The sequence below is a fragment of the Pelobates fuscus genome, chromosome 7 (genome assembly GCF_036172605.1).
Source record: "Pelobates fuscus isolate aPelFus1 chromosome 7, aPelFus1.pri, whole genome shotgun sequence".
Lineage (NCBI taxonomy): Eukaryota > Metazoa > Chordata > Amphibia > Anura > Pelobatidae > Pelobates > Pelobates fuscus.
This window is the reverse complement of record NC_086323.1, coordinates 145,593,579-145,612,025: the sequence shown is the minus strand read 5'-3', so window position 1 is coordinate 145,612,025 and position 18,447 is coordinate 145,593,579. Positions and strand designations below refer to the sequence as shown.

The window sequence follows — 18,447 nt, the reverse complement described above, 5'->3', positions numbered from 1 at the left end:
TGTAGCTAGTTTATATTGATCGTGTGACATTAGGACCAGTTAGTTTTTCTGAACAGAACACACAATCCTGCTTGCAGCTACTAATTTTAGCAGTAAAGTATCAGACACCTAATTTGTGGGGATTAAAGACTTATTAGTTAAAATAATTTCATAGACAGATGTGTGTGAGAACAGATGAATTCACTGAGGATTTTTCCTTCAGTCAGGGCCAAACACAGGAGCAAAAAGGAAAATTATATGACATAAAAAAAAAACTATAAAAAAAAACAAAAAAACACTTGTGTATACCATTGTTTAACAGACGTGTGCAGAAATCGAACAAAGACACAAGAATCAGCCTAGCCGGCTCCAGTCAGCATTGGCCCCAAATTAATGGCTGACGTCAGAGTCAAGTATGAATTCCTCCGGTGAGCATATCAAATAGATTAGAGTGAGTCAGCCAGCTCGAGAAATAGAAAATAATTGCAGACGCACAGTCACAGCGCAGGATGCGAGAGACAGGCACAGCTTCTGGACATCTCTAACAAGCTTCTAAAGATGTGGACGTGCCACATTAACCATGTCTCTTCCAGAGGGGATGATAATGCCATCAAGATTGAAGTTCTTGTATCACAATCTGGTAATTTATAGGTTAATTAGTAAATAAAAGAAGTATTCAGTGTGAGACAAATACAGCGAGGGGAAAGGGGGAGGTGAGAAGGAGAGAAGGAAAAGAAAAGAGAAGAAAAAAGCAGGGGGAGTCAAGTACAAAAAATATAGAAGGGGAAGGAAAAAGGGGGGGGGGAGAAATAATCTGGGGGGGAAAAAGAAAGCAAATAATAGAAAACAAGAGGAAAATAAAGTAGGCAATGAGGAGACAGATAGAGGAAAAGAGTGGGAAACCAGAATCAATTAGGGGTAAAAAGAGAGGAAATAAGAGTAGGTAATGAAGAGAGACTGGGGACAAAGAATGCAATGCATTATGGATAGAGAGAGGGATAGAGATTATGAATTAGAGAGGGAAACGAAGAGGGAATTGGGAGAAATTATGAATTACATTTAAAAAGAGGGAGATAGGGGAGTGTTGGGGAGAAAATGGAAAAAGAAAAGAAAAACAGACGAAAAGAAAGGAAAAGAAAATAATACAGAATTAACAAAAAAGATAAAATGACAAAAGTAAAAAAAAAAAAAACAGGATGATTGAAAGGGTGGGGAAAAAGTTCAGGAAATAGAAGTGACAATAGGCAACAGCTGGGTACAGACCTGCCAACATTGTCAGGTCAGATATCGGGTGAACGAGGTGATGTGTGGACTTGTCTATGTTGCTTCTCAGACAAAGTGTCTGTCCACACATGCGCCCCAGGGTGACAGGTTGCTCAAAAGGGCAGCCCATACATTTAGCTCAGTTATACCGCTAATGTATGGGCTTAAAGTGCCATAAATTTCACTAGAGGTTAGACATAGGCATGTGTAACTCCTTAGTGACCAGGCCATTTTTAAATTGTATTACCGTTAAGGACCAGGGCTCTTTTTACATTTCTGCAGTGGTTGTGTTTAGATGTAATTTGCCTCTTACACATTTACTGTACCCATACATATTATATACCATTTTTCTCGCTATTAAATGTTCATTCTAAAGATACCATTATTTTCATCATATCATATAATTTACTAGAATAAAAAAATTAAAATATGATGAAAAATAAAACACAGCTGGCCATCATGCACCCATGTCCCAGTTGGAACATGTCTGAAGCCGGCCAATGTAATTCACCTCCGTCAAACGGTATGTTTTTGAAAAGTACACACCCTAGGGCATTTCACATGGTGGCATTTCAACACTTTACATGCACTAATTCTACCACCAGTCTCTGTCAAACATTTTTGTGGTGTTATTTTTCACTCACACATTCTACTTTGGCATAGATTCTAAGCTCCTGTTAGGTGTTACTGCAAAAGGACACCTAAATATGTACTTGGCAACATCTCCCGAGTACAGCAATACCACCCATGCATACGTTTGTCGGGTTCACTGGGGGGTGCAAAGCAAAATGTCTGATATGCGTTTTTCAAAGTTTACATATCTTGTTTGCCTATCTTCCTTTTGGGTGCCTTATCAGATATCACAATGTATTTTCTTGCCATGAGCGTGCATATATTTGAAAAGTTGACACCCCACAGTAGTTGAAGAACGTGTGTGGAGGTAACTGTTCAATCCTCATTTTTACACACGCACACCGCTTTTTGACTGTAATTTAGGAGAGCCTGTTGTTGGTTATTGCAAGAAAACACCCCAGGTTGTTTTCTGCAAGGCATCCTTAGGACACCCATGCCCCCCATGCATTGGTTTGCAGGATTTTGGGAAGGTACGGTTACAATTGTATGACTTGCACCTTGAGTTGAAATTAAGAGTATTTCTTCTGATAGGCCTATCTTTAGCTTGGGGCTTATCACATACCCCAGTTTTATATATCGCCACGAAAGGGTACATACTTGAAACGTAGACACCCGAGGTATTGCATGTGGAGTGCTTTGATGCAACTTTTTTTTAGCCAGACAAAAAATAAAAAAGTTGAAGAACGTGTGTGGAGGGAACTGTTCAATCCTAATTTTTACACACGCACACTGCTTTTTGACTGTGATTTAGGAGAGCCCGTTGTTGGTTATTGCAAGAAAACACCCCAGGTTGTTTTCTGCAAGGCCTCCTAAGGACACCCATGCCCCCCATGCACGGGGTAAATGTAACAATCCCCCCTCCGCCCCCCCCCCCCCCAAAAAGACACCAACATTTTTTTAAAACTGAACGGCAAATGTTAAAAAATAAATAAAAAATGGACCAGCGTGTGGTATCGTTTGAAGTAGTCGCCAATGCAGAGTCCAGGCTGTTCAGGGCAATCAGGACAGTAATATACACTATCTTTTCTCTGCCCTCTCTTAGAACAGACCCTGCATCTTTTTGGGGGGATTCTGCTTTGCCGCAGTAGGGGGAATTTTAAAAATAAAATGTGTAGCCCCAACTCTGCTCTCTCCCATCACCGCCCGGGGAGCAGGTGCATCACGGTACAAAATCCCCGAAATGATCTGGAGCTGAAACTGTAAAAATCTCAGTTGCGTCCCGGGGTTTGCTTTTTTGAACAACAAGAAAGCGTTGTGGGTGTCAATCTGCATTAGGTAGATTGCAACCTTTTTGTACCAAGCCCTTGTCTTTCGTATAATTAGGTAGGGCTGCAGCAGCTGATCTGCCAGATCAACCCCACCCATATGACGGTTATAGGCCTTGATGCACACTGGCTTCCTTGTTCTCTCAGCTCTGCCACGTACAGGGACCTCCACAGTCCCCTCAGTGTGGATGGTGGTAAGAAGGTACACATCCTTCTTGTCTCTGTACTTAACTGCCAACAGCTCCTCTTGGCGCAGAGCTGAGGTCTCCCCCCCTTCGTAGCCGGGTGCGTGCAAGTTGTCCTGGGAAACCTGTGCTGTTCTTTTTAATTGTGCCGCAAACAACTGTATCAAAACAGTACAGTAGCTTGAACAAAGGGACACTTGTATAAAAATTGTCAGTATACAAGTGGTACCCTTTGTTCATCAGGGGGAATATCAGGTCCCAGACAATCTTGCCACGGATTCCCAAATGTTCTGGGCAACCTGGAGGGTCAAGGTGGCTATCCTTTCCCTCGTACACCCGGAAGGCCTGAGTATACCCAGTCTCGCTATCACAGAGCTTATACATCTTTACACCATACCTAGAGCACTTGGAAGGAACATACTGCTTGAATCCCAGCCTTCCCTTATACTGCATCAGAGATTCATCCACACATATATTCCTTCCAGGTGTATAAGCCTCTGCAAACCTGGCAGCAAAGAGGGTGATCAAGGTGCGGATTTTATACAGCCTGTCAAACTGGGGATGCTCCCTAGGGGAACACAGGCTGTTGTCGCTGAAGTGCATGAAATGCTAAATCATTTCATACCTCTTCCTCGACAAACATTGGGAGTAAATGGGGTAGAGCAGATGGGGCTACTGCTCCAGTAGGAGCGGATGGAGGGCTTCTGTATGATTCCCATCAGCACAGTCAATGCCCAGAATTTTTTAAATTCTGGCACATCGATGGGGGCCCATTGCTGCTTTGCCAAAAAAAGGGTCAGGATTTGTAGCTCGGAATTGATGGGCATATAAATTAGTTTGGGCGACAATGCTGTGCAATTTTGGGCGCCTGTTCTAAAGAAAGCTATCATGGCACTAGAAAAAGTCCAGAGACGAGCTACAAAATTGATAAAAGGAATGGGAGCATTTTAGTTATGAAGAAAGGTTAAAAAAATTTAATCTGTTTAGTTTGGAAAAACGGCGCCTGAGAGGGGATATGATAACTTTATACAAATATATTCGGGGCCAGTAAAAAGCTTTATCTGGAAATCTATTCATAAACAGGGCTATACATAGGACACAAGGTCACACATTTAGGGTGGAAGAAAGGAGATTTCATCTAAGGCAAAGAAAAGGTTTTTATACAGTAAGAGCAATAAGGATATGGAATTCTCTGCCTAAAGAGGTGGTTTTGTCAGAGTCACTACAGATGTTTAAACTGCAATTGGATGAATACTTACAAAAACATAACATACAGGGATATAATTTCTAATTAGTGGGGTAATAGCTGCTTGATCCAAGGAGACATCTGACTGCTATTTTGGGGTCAAGAAGGAATTTTTTCCTAGTTTGTGGCAAAATTGGAAGCGCTTCAGAATAGGTTTTTTGCCTTCTTTTGGATCAACAGCAACAACATATGGGAGGAAGGCTGAACTTGATGGACGCAAGTCTCTTTTCAGCTATGTAACTATGTAATATTCCCCAATACACCATCGCCCAGAAACACCTCCATAAACTGCTGAGGGCTAAATCCTGTGACATCCAAATTAATGCCAGGATTTGCAGTAAAGGATGGGATGTCTGGCCTCTGGCGATGAGGCACTACCCACTCCTCAGCAGTTCTGCCAGCTGGAACAGCACGTCTCCTTCTGACAGGGGTACTAGCAGGCACAGATACAACATCACTAGATACATCACTAGCAGCAGACACTGTATCTAGTGATGATGTATCTGAGCACCTGGCAGGGTCAAAATCAGAGTCAGAGTCTGACATAGACGCGTCAGACTCTAGCGCAAGGGTGGCATATGACTGCTCAGCGCTGGTTGACTTCTGTGACCCATGTGACATGATCACAATCACTTTACTTAGTGAGCTGTCACAAAAAAAATAAGACAAAAAAAATTAACCCCTAAAAAAATTAACAGACAGCAAAATAAGTGCTGCTGTGCAAGAGATCTGTATAGTGATCACTGGCAGGACAGGGGTTAATCGTTCTGAAAAGAGCTTTTGGGTCTCAAATAAGAAAAAAGATCACAAAAAAAATGGACCCCTAAAAAAAAAAAAAAAAAAAAAAAAAGGCACAAGCAGCAGAAAAGTGCTGCTGTGCAAGAGCCAGTGATTTTAGTGATCACTGGCAAGACAGGGGTTAATGGCTCTGAAAAGAGCTTTTGGGTCTCAAGCAGGGGCGTATTAGCCGCGAGGCAAACAAGGCATTTGCCTTGGGCGGCATTTTCCAGGGGGCGGCAGAAAAAGCCGCCCCCAAATGCCCAAGGCAAATGTCTTGTTAGCCTTGCGGCTAACAGACATGCCTGGCTGCTGGGCGATCGGGCGGCACTGCCTGGCGGGCGGGCGGGCGGCCGGCGAGGGAGCACTTCCCCTGAGCTGTCTGCTCAGCTCCCTCGCCAGCCGCAGAGTGAGGCTGGGAGGCGGAGCCGGAATATGACGTCATATTCCGGCTCCCAGCCTCACTCTGCGGCTGGCGAGGGAGCTGAGCAGACAGCTCAGGGGAAGTGCTCCCTTGCCGGCCGCCCGGCCGCCCGCCAGGCAGTGCCGCCCGATCGCCCAGCAGCCACTGGACCATCAGGGAGGAAGAGCCACCCCCCCTCCCCAGCATTCCCAAAGGTAAGGAGGCTGGGGGGGGGGGGGGGTGTTAAATACTAAAAAAAAAGTGTTAAAAAAAATAAAAAAAATGTCTTAAAAAAAATTGTTAAATTTTTTTTAAAAAAAAAATGTGTTAATGTGGGTGGGTGAGTGTGTGTCTGTGAGTGTGTGTGTCTGTGAGTGTGTGTGTCTGTGAGTGTGTGTGTCTGTGAGTGTGTGTGTCTGTGAGTGTGTGTGTGTCAGTGTGTGTGTGTCAGTGTGTCAGTGTGTGTGTCTGTTAGTGTTTCTGTCTGTGTCTGTTAGTGTGTGTGTGTCTGTGTCTGTTAGTGTTTGTATCTGTGTCTGTAAGTGTGTGTGTCTGTGTCTGTTAGTGTGTGTGTCTGTTAGTGTGTGTGTCTGTTAGTGTGTGTGTCTGTTAATGTGTGTGTCTGTTAATGTGTGTGTCTGTTAATGTGTGTGTCTGTTAATGTGTGTGTCTGTTAATGTGTGTGTCTGTTAGTGTGTGTTTGCCTGTGAGTGTGTGTGTATGTTAGTGAGTGTGTGTGTCTGCTAGTTTGTGTCTGCTAGTGAGTGAGTTTGTCTGTTACTGAGTGTGAGTGTGTCTGTTAGTGTGTGTGAGTGTGTCTGTTAGTGTGTGTGTGTGTTTCTGTTAGCGAGTGTGTGTTTCTGTTAGCTAGTGTATGCGTATCTGTCAGTGAATGTGTGTGTGTGTATTTAGAATGCTTGGCGGGGGGAAAGGTTGGGTGGGGGTGGCGCGGGGGGAGGGGGGGCGCCTGAGTTTTGTCCTGCCTAGGGCAGCACAAAACCAGGATACACCACTGGTCTCAAGATTTTACAAATCCCTACCTATAAATACCTAAACCTCTCTAGCTAAACCACAGATCTCTCTCCCTCTCTCACTAAAACACAAGTGAAGAAAGGGAGGCAGATCCACACTAATCAGAGAAATGGGGAACACACTTGGGGTGAAATTGCTAATGGGGCAAGCTGTGATTGGATGACCCCAGCCTGCCCCTTATGATGCGGCATGCTAGGGACACCCCCAGAAGCCCCATTATTCACTGCCTTTAGAAAAGGGAGGGGGGGTTAATATTGATCATTTTATTTATTTAATATTTATTTTTTTATATATATTATTATATATGAACTGAGTGCCAGGACCCCTCGAGGCACTCAGCACATGCAGAGCATCACTGCAATACTATCAGAGCTTCCAGAGCTCAAAATAGCTGCGGACGTACCAGGTACGTCCAAGGTCATTATGGACCGTTTTCTGCCTGACGTACCTTATACGTCCACGGTCGAGAAGGGGTTAAACAAGCAGAAACAAAATACTTTCCCATCTATTCTCCTGATCCCAGGTGACATCTGGTGTTTATCATGTTTATTGTTCCATTGTCAAAATTTGGCTAACTAATAGCATGGGATACGGAACAAGGGCAGGTAAGGTAGCTTGGACAGGGAAACTATGAATCCCTACCACACTCACTCTACCAAAACAAAGATTAGCGAGCCCACAGGTAACTGACACGACGCGTAGCTACCACAAACATACCGCATACGATGTCACCCTTCATAGGTTCCCATACCAATCACGAACAACCACAAACGCGCTAGGGAGAGCTCGTGGATGACCGACCACGTAATATATATATATATATATACACCCTGAGGGTTAATGATAGGCAATATGTACATGTTAACCAATATAAACTGAGCCTTGGTTGTCTAGAATGCTGTGATGTAAGATGGTGACTGAGTTGTCCCCGGGACCAAATGTTATGATTGTTACACATTTGAACATAACGTAGCAGATACACACAGGTCGTACGTGACCTCAATCTGCTGAAAATTGAGTTGAATAAGCTCTTCTACCATTACTCTGTCTAATAAAAACAGATTTACAAAAAAAAAAAAAATAATAGCATGGGAGGATAGAGCAGTATGCAACAAATATATATCATGTGTGGGCTCAAATGAGTTGTTATTGAGATGATTTGATCTAGTTACAAAGAGATCATAAACACATGTACATAAATACTACACTGGACATTTTCAGCCAGGTTTTGGAATACATTAATTGCCCTACATAAAACTGGGATTCCTGAGGGGCGTGGCTTGACCACTCATGGAGTAAGTCGCACGCTGCACTCGCTCCCAGGCCCCAACCCGCATAAGCCCGATTTCAGAGCAGAACCCGCGACCCACATGGGGAAACCCAGACGGAACACCCCACGTCATCCTCCCACTCCCCACACGAACCTTCGACTGGGTCCCATGGACGAGTTTATGTCCACCCCGCAACAACTTGGAGGCACACGAGGCGCAGACAAGATGGCGCCTACCTCCCCTCCTTCCCCAAGCACCAGCAGCATAACTGGCTCCGCGGAGAGAACACCGGACGTTGATGCCTTAACCCAGATGTCCAGGGATTTAGCAGTCATATCGGCAAACATGCTTACTAGGGGTGATAAAGCTGCCATGATTACTGAACTACGCACCATCATCCGAGAGGAGATTGCAGGGGTGCGTAGAGACTTAACGGTCCTGGAACAGAGGGTGACAGACCTAGAGGAACACCGCCTCCACACGACGCACCACCAACAAGCCGCAGACCTGGCGACGACGAGACAGGGGAATATCCTGCTCGAAATGCGTAGACAGGTCGAGGACCTGGACAATAGAGGCCGCCGTAACAATATACGGGTACGGGGCCTCCCTGAAGCAGACGACGAGTCTCCCCGCGATTTACTGCTTGGCCTTTTCAGGCATCTGCTTGGTGAGGACTCACCGGCTGACATTCCATTGGAGCGGGCACACAGGGCTCTACGGGGCCCCAGGAGAGACGGCCTACCCAGAGACGTAATCTGCTGCCTTTCCTCATTCCCACAGAAAGACGCCATAATGAGGGCGGCCAGGGCCCAGCGCACAATCACATACATGGGTACCCAGGTTTGGTTGTTTCAGGACCTGTCGACTCTCACGCTGGACGCCCGTCGGGCGCTGAAACCCCTGACGAACATGCTGCTTGAAAAACGGATTCCCTACAAATGGGGCTTCCCGTTCAGCCTCCAAGCTAGGATCGAGAACCGCTGGCTCACGTTACGCTGGCCTAATGACGTGCCTCGATTTCTACAGTCCGCGGGACTGCCACATGTCCACATCCCGAACTGGATTCTTGAATTCCCACCTGCTCGCCCCACCGGGCCCTACCCGGCGGCAGAGAACCTCACAGGGGGACACGCTGCACCCCCCCCGCAACGTCGTGGCGGCCCTGAAGGCCCGGAAGAATGAAGCACTAACGCTTTCTTGCTGCTCCCCTACCCTCCAGACCACGGACCAATTCCTATAACATTCTCCCACTCATCAGGGGAGGACATTGGTTTGCTGCTGGCCTTTGACGACTCCGCATCGTGTCACATGGGGGGATTTGACCCACAGACCTGGATCACCGGTGAACAGACCGGAGCTGAGAACAACACCTAGCAACACGGGTCTTGGGGACTAACAGAGGGTGGGATGCTGCCAGACTGACAGGCCGTACGCAACGAGCCGCATTGCTTCGGCCAATACTGGGGTGGGGGACTGGGCCATACATTCCGGGACTTCGTACACATGAACCTGTATCTGCGGCCTGTAAGTTAAACGCCCTTATGGGTGATGGTTCCTGCTCCTTGTAACAGTAGTTGTTTTTCTTTCTCCTTATTATATTCATATTTGCATTTCTATGTTCCCTCGTTCTTCACTTTGCTGGTTTGGATACCGCGAACTTCCCAATTGGTAACGGACAGCCGCCATAAAAATATCCCCTTAGTGCAGGTAGTTCAGTTTAAGCGGAATGCATTACGCGAACCAATCCGCATTCTACGTGGTGTCCACAAGGGTAGAACCGGGACTTGTGAGGGCCTGGGTTAACCCGGGTACTGTAGTGGTTTATATGACACACATGTTAATGCTCTCTGTAAGGCTTATGGTATACATACTTGTTTTATGCTGCAAATGTGGTGAAACTGTGACTTGACGTGTCATACATAATTTGGTATATCCTGTGTATGATCTCATCGAATAGCTATTGACACCCCAGGCGCCCATACCTAGCTAATGTGATGTTACTCGTGTAAGAGGCAACTCCCATGTTTCCGGCACTTCCTAAACACATGTTAAACTCTTTATGTGGTCCGCATGGAGCGGTTTAGGCCGTACCCACAGATGCAGTACAAGAGGTAATGTGATTACTAAACTAGCCCCTAGATACCACTAGCACATCTGTGAATGTAACTTAAAACACCAAGGGCAGTTTGCGGTCTCGCCTCGGTCTTAGTTGTACTGTTACTGCGATGCTACTCCACAACGCTCACCCAGGTAGTAACTATGCCCCCAACGTTGCCCCGGATACCTCCCCTGGGTTAAGCTTTGATCTTTGTCGTATTATGTAATGTAACTGTTTGCGGTTTTAATTGCATTTTTGGTGTACGCTGTATTTCTCCTCCCTAGGGAAGTTGACGGCCACTCTCCCCCTCCCTCCCCCCCCCCTCCAAGTCCCACGAACTGCGCCTCAGTAGTGCCCCCTCCAACCGGCGACCCCCCCTGGGCCGCTCTCCATGGCATCTCAAGACTCGTCCCCTCCCCCCCCCCCCGACACCCGTCCTCCCCCCCCCTCGACTTGAGAAATCCCTGACAACTAACCACGGACAGCGGGTTGGGTGCCGAGGGAAGCGGACGCTGACCACCCACACTTGAACGCGACAGACTCCGTGTGCGGACTTCTTCGCACCTCACGCAACTGACCTCCCTGTACATAGGACCGGGGTTCGGTGAGACCCTTTAGTTTTCTTTGTCTCCTGAACACCACCTACCGGTCTTGGTTCATTAGTTGCCTATACCTCCCTTGCCTCTTTGATCCTACCCTTCCCGCCCCCACTTATGGATCCCCCCCCCACCAGGGTTCTCCCCACGGGGATGCGGACGGGATTTAAGCCAGACTTGCTCACGTTTTGGTCCAACAACACCGGGGGCCTCAACCAACCGGAGAAGCGCTCCCACCTGCTACGCCGTCTTTGGGCGGAGAGGGTGTCTGTGGCTTTCCTGCAGGAGACACATTTTAGGGGTCCTGACGCACCCAAACTCGAAAATAACCGCTATAATCTGGCTTACTATGCCAACCACCAGTCGTCTAAGAGAGCAGGTGTAGCGATACTCTTTGCGAATTCTGTACCTTTTAGCCATACGGAAACTCTCCCTGACCCCGAGGGCCGCTTCCTCTTCGTTAAGGGGACCATTGCTGACCACAAATACACGTTTGCCTGCATATACTGCCCCAACCGCGGACAACACACTTTCCTCTCCCGCACTCTGACCAAACTTGGTAAATTCAGAGAAGGCCTTTTGTTGGTTGCGGGCGATCTAAATATGCCCCTTGACCCGCTCCGAGACACGTCTCGCGGGTCCAGCACAATCCCCCCCCACTGCCTTAGAACCGCTGCTAGAGCACTGAACGGCTTAGGCCTCGTGGACTGCTGGAGGACCGCACACCCCGATGAACGCGACTATACCCACTTCTCCCATGTCCACCGCCACTACAGTCGTATCGACTACATATTCATGCCTCAGGAATTCCTCTCACTACTCCACGATGCCCACATCGGGCTCACGACCCACTCTGACCATGCACCGGTTAAAATACGTACAAGCTCACCCCTCCACAAACCTAGAGACAGACAATGGAAACTCAATGCATCCCTGCTGACGGACGTAGCCGTCCGTGCATCTACACTCCAAACACTCTCACAGTACTTTGACACGAACGAGAGACCCGACACCCCCCCCCTGACGGTCTGGGAGGCACATAAATGTGTTATACGGGGCCATTACATCGCCCTCTGTACACAGCGCAAAAAAGACAGACGCAGACAACTCACGGACCTCACGACTACAGTGTCAACCCTAGAAACCATACATAAACAAACGTTGGACGACGACGACTACCTACGACTGACCGCCGCGCGGAGAGAGCTTAGAGATCACCTTGCCCAGGGACTTTTACACACTATTACGAAATCCGCCAGGTATTTCTACGAACATTCCAATAAAAGCGGTAGGCTTTTAGCAAAGATGCTTCAGGCAAAAAGGAGGACACAACACATTCACAAAATAAACACGAATGACCGACATAGCACGAGACGACCGGACGGGATACTTGACGCCTTTCAGGCATACTACAGAGACCTGTACAATCGGTCGCACACCACACCGGGGACAGACACCCAGACACACCAGAAGAGGGTCGCGGACTACCTCACCAAACACATCTCCAAGACACTCACCCAAGATCAATCAGATGACCTAGAGCAACCCATAACACTTGAGGAACTCAACGGCACACTAAAACTCATGAAACCGCATAGGGCCCCCGGCCCTGACGGGTTACCAATTGCGTACCTCCGCACGTTCAGTGACACCCTCCTGCCCAAACTTTTGTTGGGGCTGAATTCGATCCGGGAGGGTGGGCAATTCCCCACTGACACCCTAGCTGCCACTATCGCGGTAATCCCCAAAGAAGGGAAGGATCCGACTAACTGCTCGAGCTACCGCCCAATATCGTTGTTAAATTCAGACCTAAAACTTTTTGCCAAGACCCTAGCTCGCCGGCTCTCCCCACTCCTCCCGGATCTGGTCCACCCGGACCAGGTCGGGTTTATCACAGGGAGGGAGGCCAGGGACGACACGATACGAGCGCTCAATATAATTCATTCGGTTACATCTGAGCGGCGCGAGGCTGTCCTTCTTTCGACGGACGCCGAAAAGGCGTTCGATCGGGTAGACTGGACATACCTCGCGTCCACCCTCCGCCACTTTAGATTTGGCCCCCAAATATGCAACTGGGTGTCGGCGCTGTACACGACACCGACGGCGCGGATCCGAGTCAACGGGACCCTTACCCAACCATTCCCCATCAGTAACGGCACTCGCCAGGGATGCCCCCTGTCCCCCCTCCTGTTTGCCCTCTCTCTAGAACCATTTCTGGAGGCGGTCAGACGGGACGGGGGCATTACAGGGGTGACGATGGGAGCCGAGGAACACAAACTGGCCGCCTACGCGGATGATATGCTGTTTTTTATAGAACAGCCTCTAATCTCCATTCCTAACCTCCTTCAAGCGTTCCGCGAGTACCGTCAAGTTTCCAATCTAAAACTCAACCTCGATAAATCTGAAGCCATGTCGCTGCTGAGTGACGCCGGCTTCGCTGACCGTCTGCAAAGTCTGTTCTCCTTTTCCTGGCAACCCACCAAACTAAAATACCTAGGCACCTGGCTACCACGCGATCTGACACAATTATACACAGCTAACTTTCCGCCCCTCCTAACGGCCATCCAAAAGGATCTCCTTCGCTGGTCACCACAATATCTCACCTGGTTTGGCCGCATACAGGCACTTAAAATGAACGTCCTCCCTAGACTGTTGTACCTCTTCGCGGCTTTACCTGTCGCGATACCCCAAGCGTTTTTCCGCACCCTAACGAGGGAAATACGCAACTTTATCTGGAATCGCTCCGCTTCCCGCATCCGTAGATCCACTTTAGAACGGCCAAAATCGGCGGGGGGAGCCGGACTGCCCTCTATGCAGCAATACTATCGCGCCACACACCTTCAACGGGTAGTGGACTGGCATGCACGCCCTGGGGCCAAAAGATGGGTACCCATGGAGGTGCAGCAGGCCGGGGGGACGATCCCGGCCAGGCTATGGCTTGGATCCCTCACGTTCGCGGAACTCCGGACCCACAACCCACTTATCGATGCTACCCTTAGGGTATGGTGCACACTGCGTTACGCGCACCGACTCACCACATCTCCGAACCCACTTACTCCTCTAACATACAACCCAAATCTGGCAGGGGGTCTTCCCCCCTCGGCATTCCGAAATTTCACACAGACGGACTGGGTCTACCTTCGTCAATGGACAGGAGACAGGACCCTTAAACCACTGACTGACGTAGTGACGGCACAGAGACCAACCACCCTGGACAGGTTCCGTTATCACCAGGTGAAGACCTACTACATGAGCCTCCAAGGTATAGACCACTTACACAGACCACTGACGGATTTCGAGCGCCTTTGTACCGACAGGAAACACCTAGACCATGCCGTATCACATCTTTACATTATGCTACAAGCCCTGGGCAATGAAAGCCCACTAGGATATACGGATAAATGGGAAAGGGAGACAGGGGTGCACCTGACGGCCCAGGAGTGGGACAAAATCTTCCTCTTGACCCACAAGTGCTCCATTAGCTCTAAGTACCAGGAAATGAGCTATAAACTGCTCACTCAATGGTACAGAACTCCTGACATGCTTAAACGCATGTATGGCACTTCCTCTGGCGACTGCTGGAGATGTGGCTCTGCCCCGGGCACCAACCTCCACATATGGTGGACCTGTCCCCACATTGTCCCATTCTGGCAGTTGATACACACTAAGATCACCGAAATTGTAGACCCGGACCTCCCACTGCAACCGCTACCAATGCTCCTGCACCACACAGCCATGTCGGTCCAAAGGTATAAGAAGACGCTCACGATACACCTGCTCTCTGCCGCAAAAAGTCTCATCCCTCTGCACTGGAAAAGCCAGGCAGTGCCCACATATAGACAATGGGTGGATAAGGTAGAGGAAATTCATAACATGGAAATGTTGACCGCTTCCCTGCAGGAACGCTCGGACAAATGTGCTCTCCTGTGGTACCCATGGACGTCCTACATTGCCCGTGGACAGGCCTGACCAGCCTGCACTGCCTCCGACAATCCATAGACGACTAAACTTACAGTTCTGCTCCGCGCCTCCTGGGGATAACCCTGGTCTCAACCCTTCCCCTTCTCTCCTCCTCCCCTCCTGTTCCCCCCTTTCCTGTGCCTGACCCAGGACACGGTCTTTAGTGACTAGAGCCCTACCCTCACTACGAGTCAGGTACTTTCCTAGGTAGGGTGACCTCCACCTGCCGACCCAGACATGGGTTCACACTCCTCTGCTACCCCGGACCTGCCTGCTCCATGTGTCAATTGCCCTCTCCACGGCTCCGCTCCCCGGCGAGACTCCGCCCTTGCAGACAAGGTGCGGGCAGGCTAGATGTCAATTGTACAGGTGTTACAGAAATTGCCTTTAACTTGAGGTAGCCATTCAAACTGTTTATCAATGCACTGTATTTTGTAAAGTATATCTTGCTCCCCCTCCCCCCCCCCCTTTTTCTTTTTTCTGTCTCCCTCCCTATTTTGAAAACTATTACAAATAAAGAATGTCTAAAAAAAAAAAAAAAACTGGGATTCCTGCACACCCTGGCTGCCACTCAGGAGTGCCAGGCTAGGCGATATTTATATAATTCTTGAATAAACCTAAATAATTTGAAAACCACTTTGAGAGTCAATTTGAATTTGTAGTGGATTTCCATTTTCCTTACCAAGATCTCTTTTCAGACAGAAAGTCTGGTACATTGGGAGTATGATGAGTATTAGGGTTTTCTATTAATGTTCTCCCTCTTTGTTTTATCTGTTTGACGGTGTATGTAAATTTGTATATAGCATATTTTGATGTGACCATTTTTGTTCATTATAATTGTTCCTTTATAATGTTTTGTCAGATATAAGAATCACGCTACTAAAGACAGAATAATACACAAAGACACTTTTGCTAAAACAGTGTTTTGTGGGTTTTAAAATCTGATTTTGTGAAGTGACCTAAGGTTCCCCCATTTCTAAGTTGCCTTAGGGCTGGCAGTTTTTATTAATGTGGGTGGTGTTAAGAGGGATCTTTTATCATTATGTTAATTTTAGTGTAGCTAAATAGTGATTATTAACCCTTTCACCCACTGAACAAAATCACTTGCTGCTTGGAGTAGTGGCATCCAGACAAAAAAAAAATGCAGTGCATAAAAGTGGCAGAGAGAGCGCATGGGCGAGTGAAGGGTGAGTCATAGGAAGATTACAGAACGAATATAGCAAGAGAGAGAGAGAGAGAGAAAATATGGAGGAATTATACAGTAACCATAGCAGTACAGGTTTGTTTTCATCTTGGAATATGGTGAACCCTGGTTGAACCTTTTTATGAATGGATGCATTCAAAATGGATGTGCATTAGACACTGCAGTATGAGATAAAAAAAATATATATAATAAATATATTAAAAAGGGGGTGGACCTAGCCACTGGCCTGAACGGACACACATGCCGAGAGCTCCTGAGAGAGACTCACTAATTACAAGATTACCTAAAACCACAGTAATCCAAAAAATACCCAAATCTAACCCGAAGTGATGAGGAAAAAACCAAACTCTGCAAAAGTGAAGCAGCATCCTCCACCAAGGATATCGGTGCCCTGCTCCAAGGCACACCGCTGCGGTGGCCTTCTAAGATGGTGCCCGTGCGGGACAACTCAGATTCTGGCTCGGAGGAGAGTGTACCAGAAGACACTCAAAGGCATGGGGACTATCACTGCCAGACTGCAGGACGAGGAGGACAAGGGGAGCATCACCAGAGACCTGCAGGGAAACCTGTCTGCTGACATAGACAGACTAAAGCAGATCACCCTCACAATGGAGGACAAAATAGCTGTGCTGGAGGACTCAAAACGGCAGCGCAATCTAAGGCTCCGTGGAGTTCCCCAAGACATCACAGAAGTGGAGGTGCCACACTATCTTCGAAGGCTCTTAAGCGCTATGCTCTCACCTTCCAAGGCAAAAGCTATACAATTCGACCACTACTACAGGGTCCCTAAGTCACCCAAAGCTCCGGCCGAGGTGCCACGAGACCTGTTACTGAGTTTCCAGCTGCTTCAGAGCAAACAGCTCCTACAAGCGTGCAGCTGCGATTCACCTACCTATCATTTTGAAGGTGCGAACCTATCCTTTAACGATCTTTCCAGACCCACAATCCTCTGGAGACACACCTTGCAAACGGTCACAAAGCTATTAAGAGATAAAGGCGTCAGATACTGCTGGGGACCAGGACGGATGTTGTCAGTGCAGCATGGCGAGAAGCGACTTTACCTCACACAGATTTCGGAAGCAAAGCGCCTCTACAAGGCACTGAACCTGCCAGCAGCAGAAAACATACAGAGACAACCACTTCCACTGATTCTCCCTCTTCTCCATGGGACGTAGACCGCATCTAGCTATTTTACCTCAAGCAGAAGCAGGCCATAGTGACTCGGCCATCCACAGAAACCTGAAATTTGCGGTGACATACACCCACCCACAGCACCAACTGCGGTTGCTATGATAGAGATAGAGTTAGCCCCAACTTCGATTTTATTTTTATTTTATTGAGAAATTATTTTATTTTTATGTTATTTCATCACATCACGGTGCTTGTTATCGCAAGGCATATATTACTCTTTCGGGACTCTCATTCCCTCCCACTTACTGCGATTTAACCCAATGTTCCTACATAATCCATAACCGCATAGTGCTTACATTTAGCCAGTCAGGAACAATGTGACATTATGTGAGGTTTATAAGTCTGTATGTGGAACACTTGTAGCGTAAATGTAGCGTACCATGCTGGTACTTGTATGTATGACCCTGATATGCTACAACAAAAATATAAAATAAAATGAAAAAATAAATATAATAAAATTAGCTGATGCTGCCTCAGACAAACCAAGATTCACAGCAAGACATGGGTTTACACGTGAGCTTGTTGAGATTGTAACATAATTACACTTTCCAATGTTTGTCATGACAAGAGTGTGTGCAGTTATTGGGCACCATTAAATTGTGTAATAGTAACATCCCCTGGACGTACTTATAAACCAGAGTAATCTAAATGTACATTTCCTGGTTAAATACTTTGTTTTTATTATTATTTTAGGGCTCCATGAAAAAAATTCTGGGCCTCAGGACAAATTGATTTGTTTTAAGGGGCATTTCTAGGTTGTTGGGTATTATCAACAAATCACTACCTCTAGGACTCAACATCATAAAGTCATTCGCTTACAACTAAACCAAATTGTTTTATTTTTTACAAAATAACATATAAAAACACACATTAATTTGAGTTTTACTGCTGTGGAGCTCTGTGATAACATTCACACGCACTGGACCAAACAGAGTTACAAACTGGAGTAAACAAAATCTGAGTTATGTGTCCACACTATTATGGAATAAATGTGAAACACTTTTTTAGTAAAAACACTATTTGCAAAAAAGAACACTAATTCTATGTCAAACTTTGTTTAAATGGGCACTCTCAGCAATATAAGCATTATAAGTGGTTATGGAGCCAGATGTCCCCTGGCATCTTGCTGTGCCTTACAGCATTATCTTGCTCCTCTTTAAAATGATTTCCCAAAGCCAGATGAAAAAAACAAATACAAAAAATAAATAATACTAGATAAATATAAAAATTGGCACATATGTAGCAAAGATTAAATACAATACATTATACAATCCATTTTTTTTTTCATTACAGAAGTATGTAAGTTGTAGAGTCCTAGGGATTTGCACTCTCAGTACAGTA

At 47.0% G+C, this 18,447-nt stretch overlaps 1 protein-coding gene across 1 annotated transcript in view; it reads right to left on the bottom strand.

The window, feature by feature from the left end:
- Positions 1 to 18,447, bottom strand: part of SHQ1 (SHQ1, H/ACA ribonucleoprotein assembly factor) — a 113,497-nt gene that overhangs the window by 74,011 nt on the left and 21,039 nt on the right. The window lies entirely within an intron of this gene.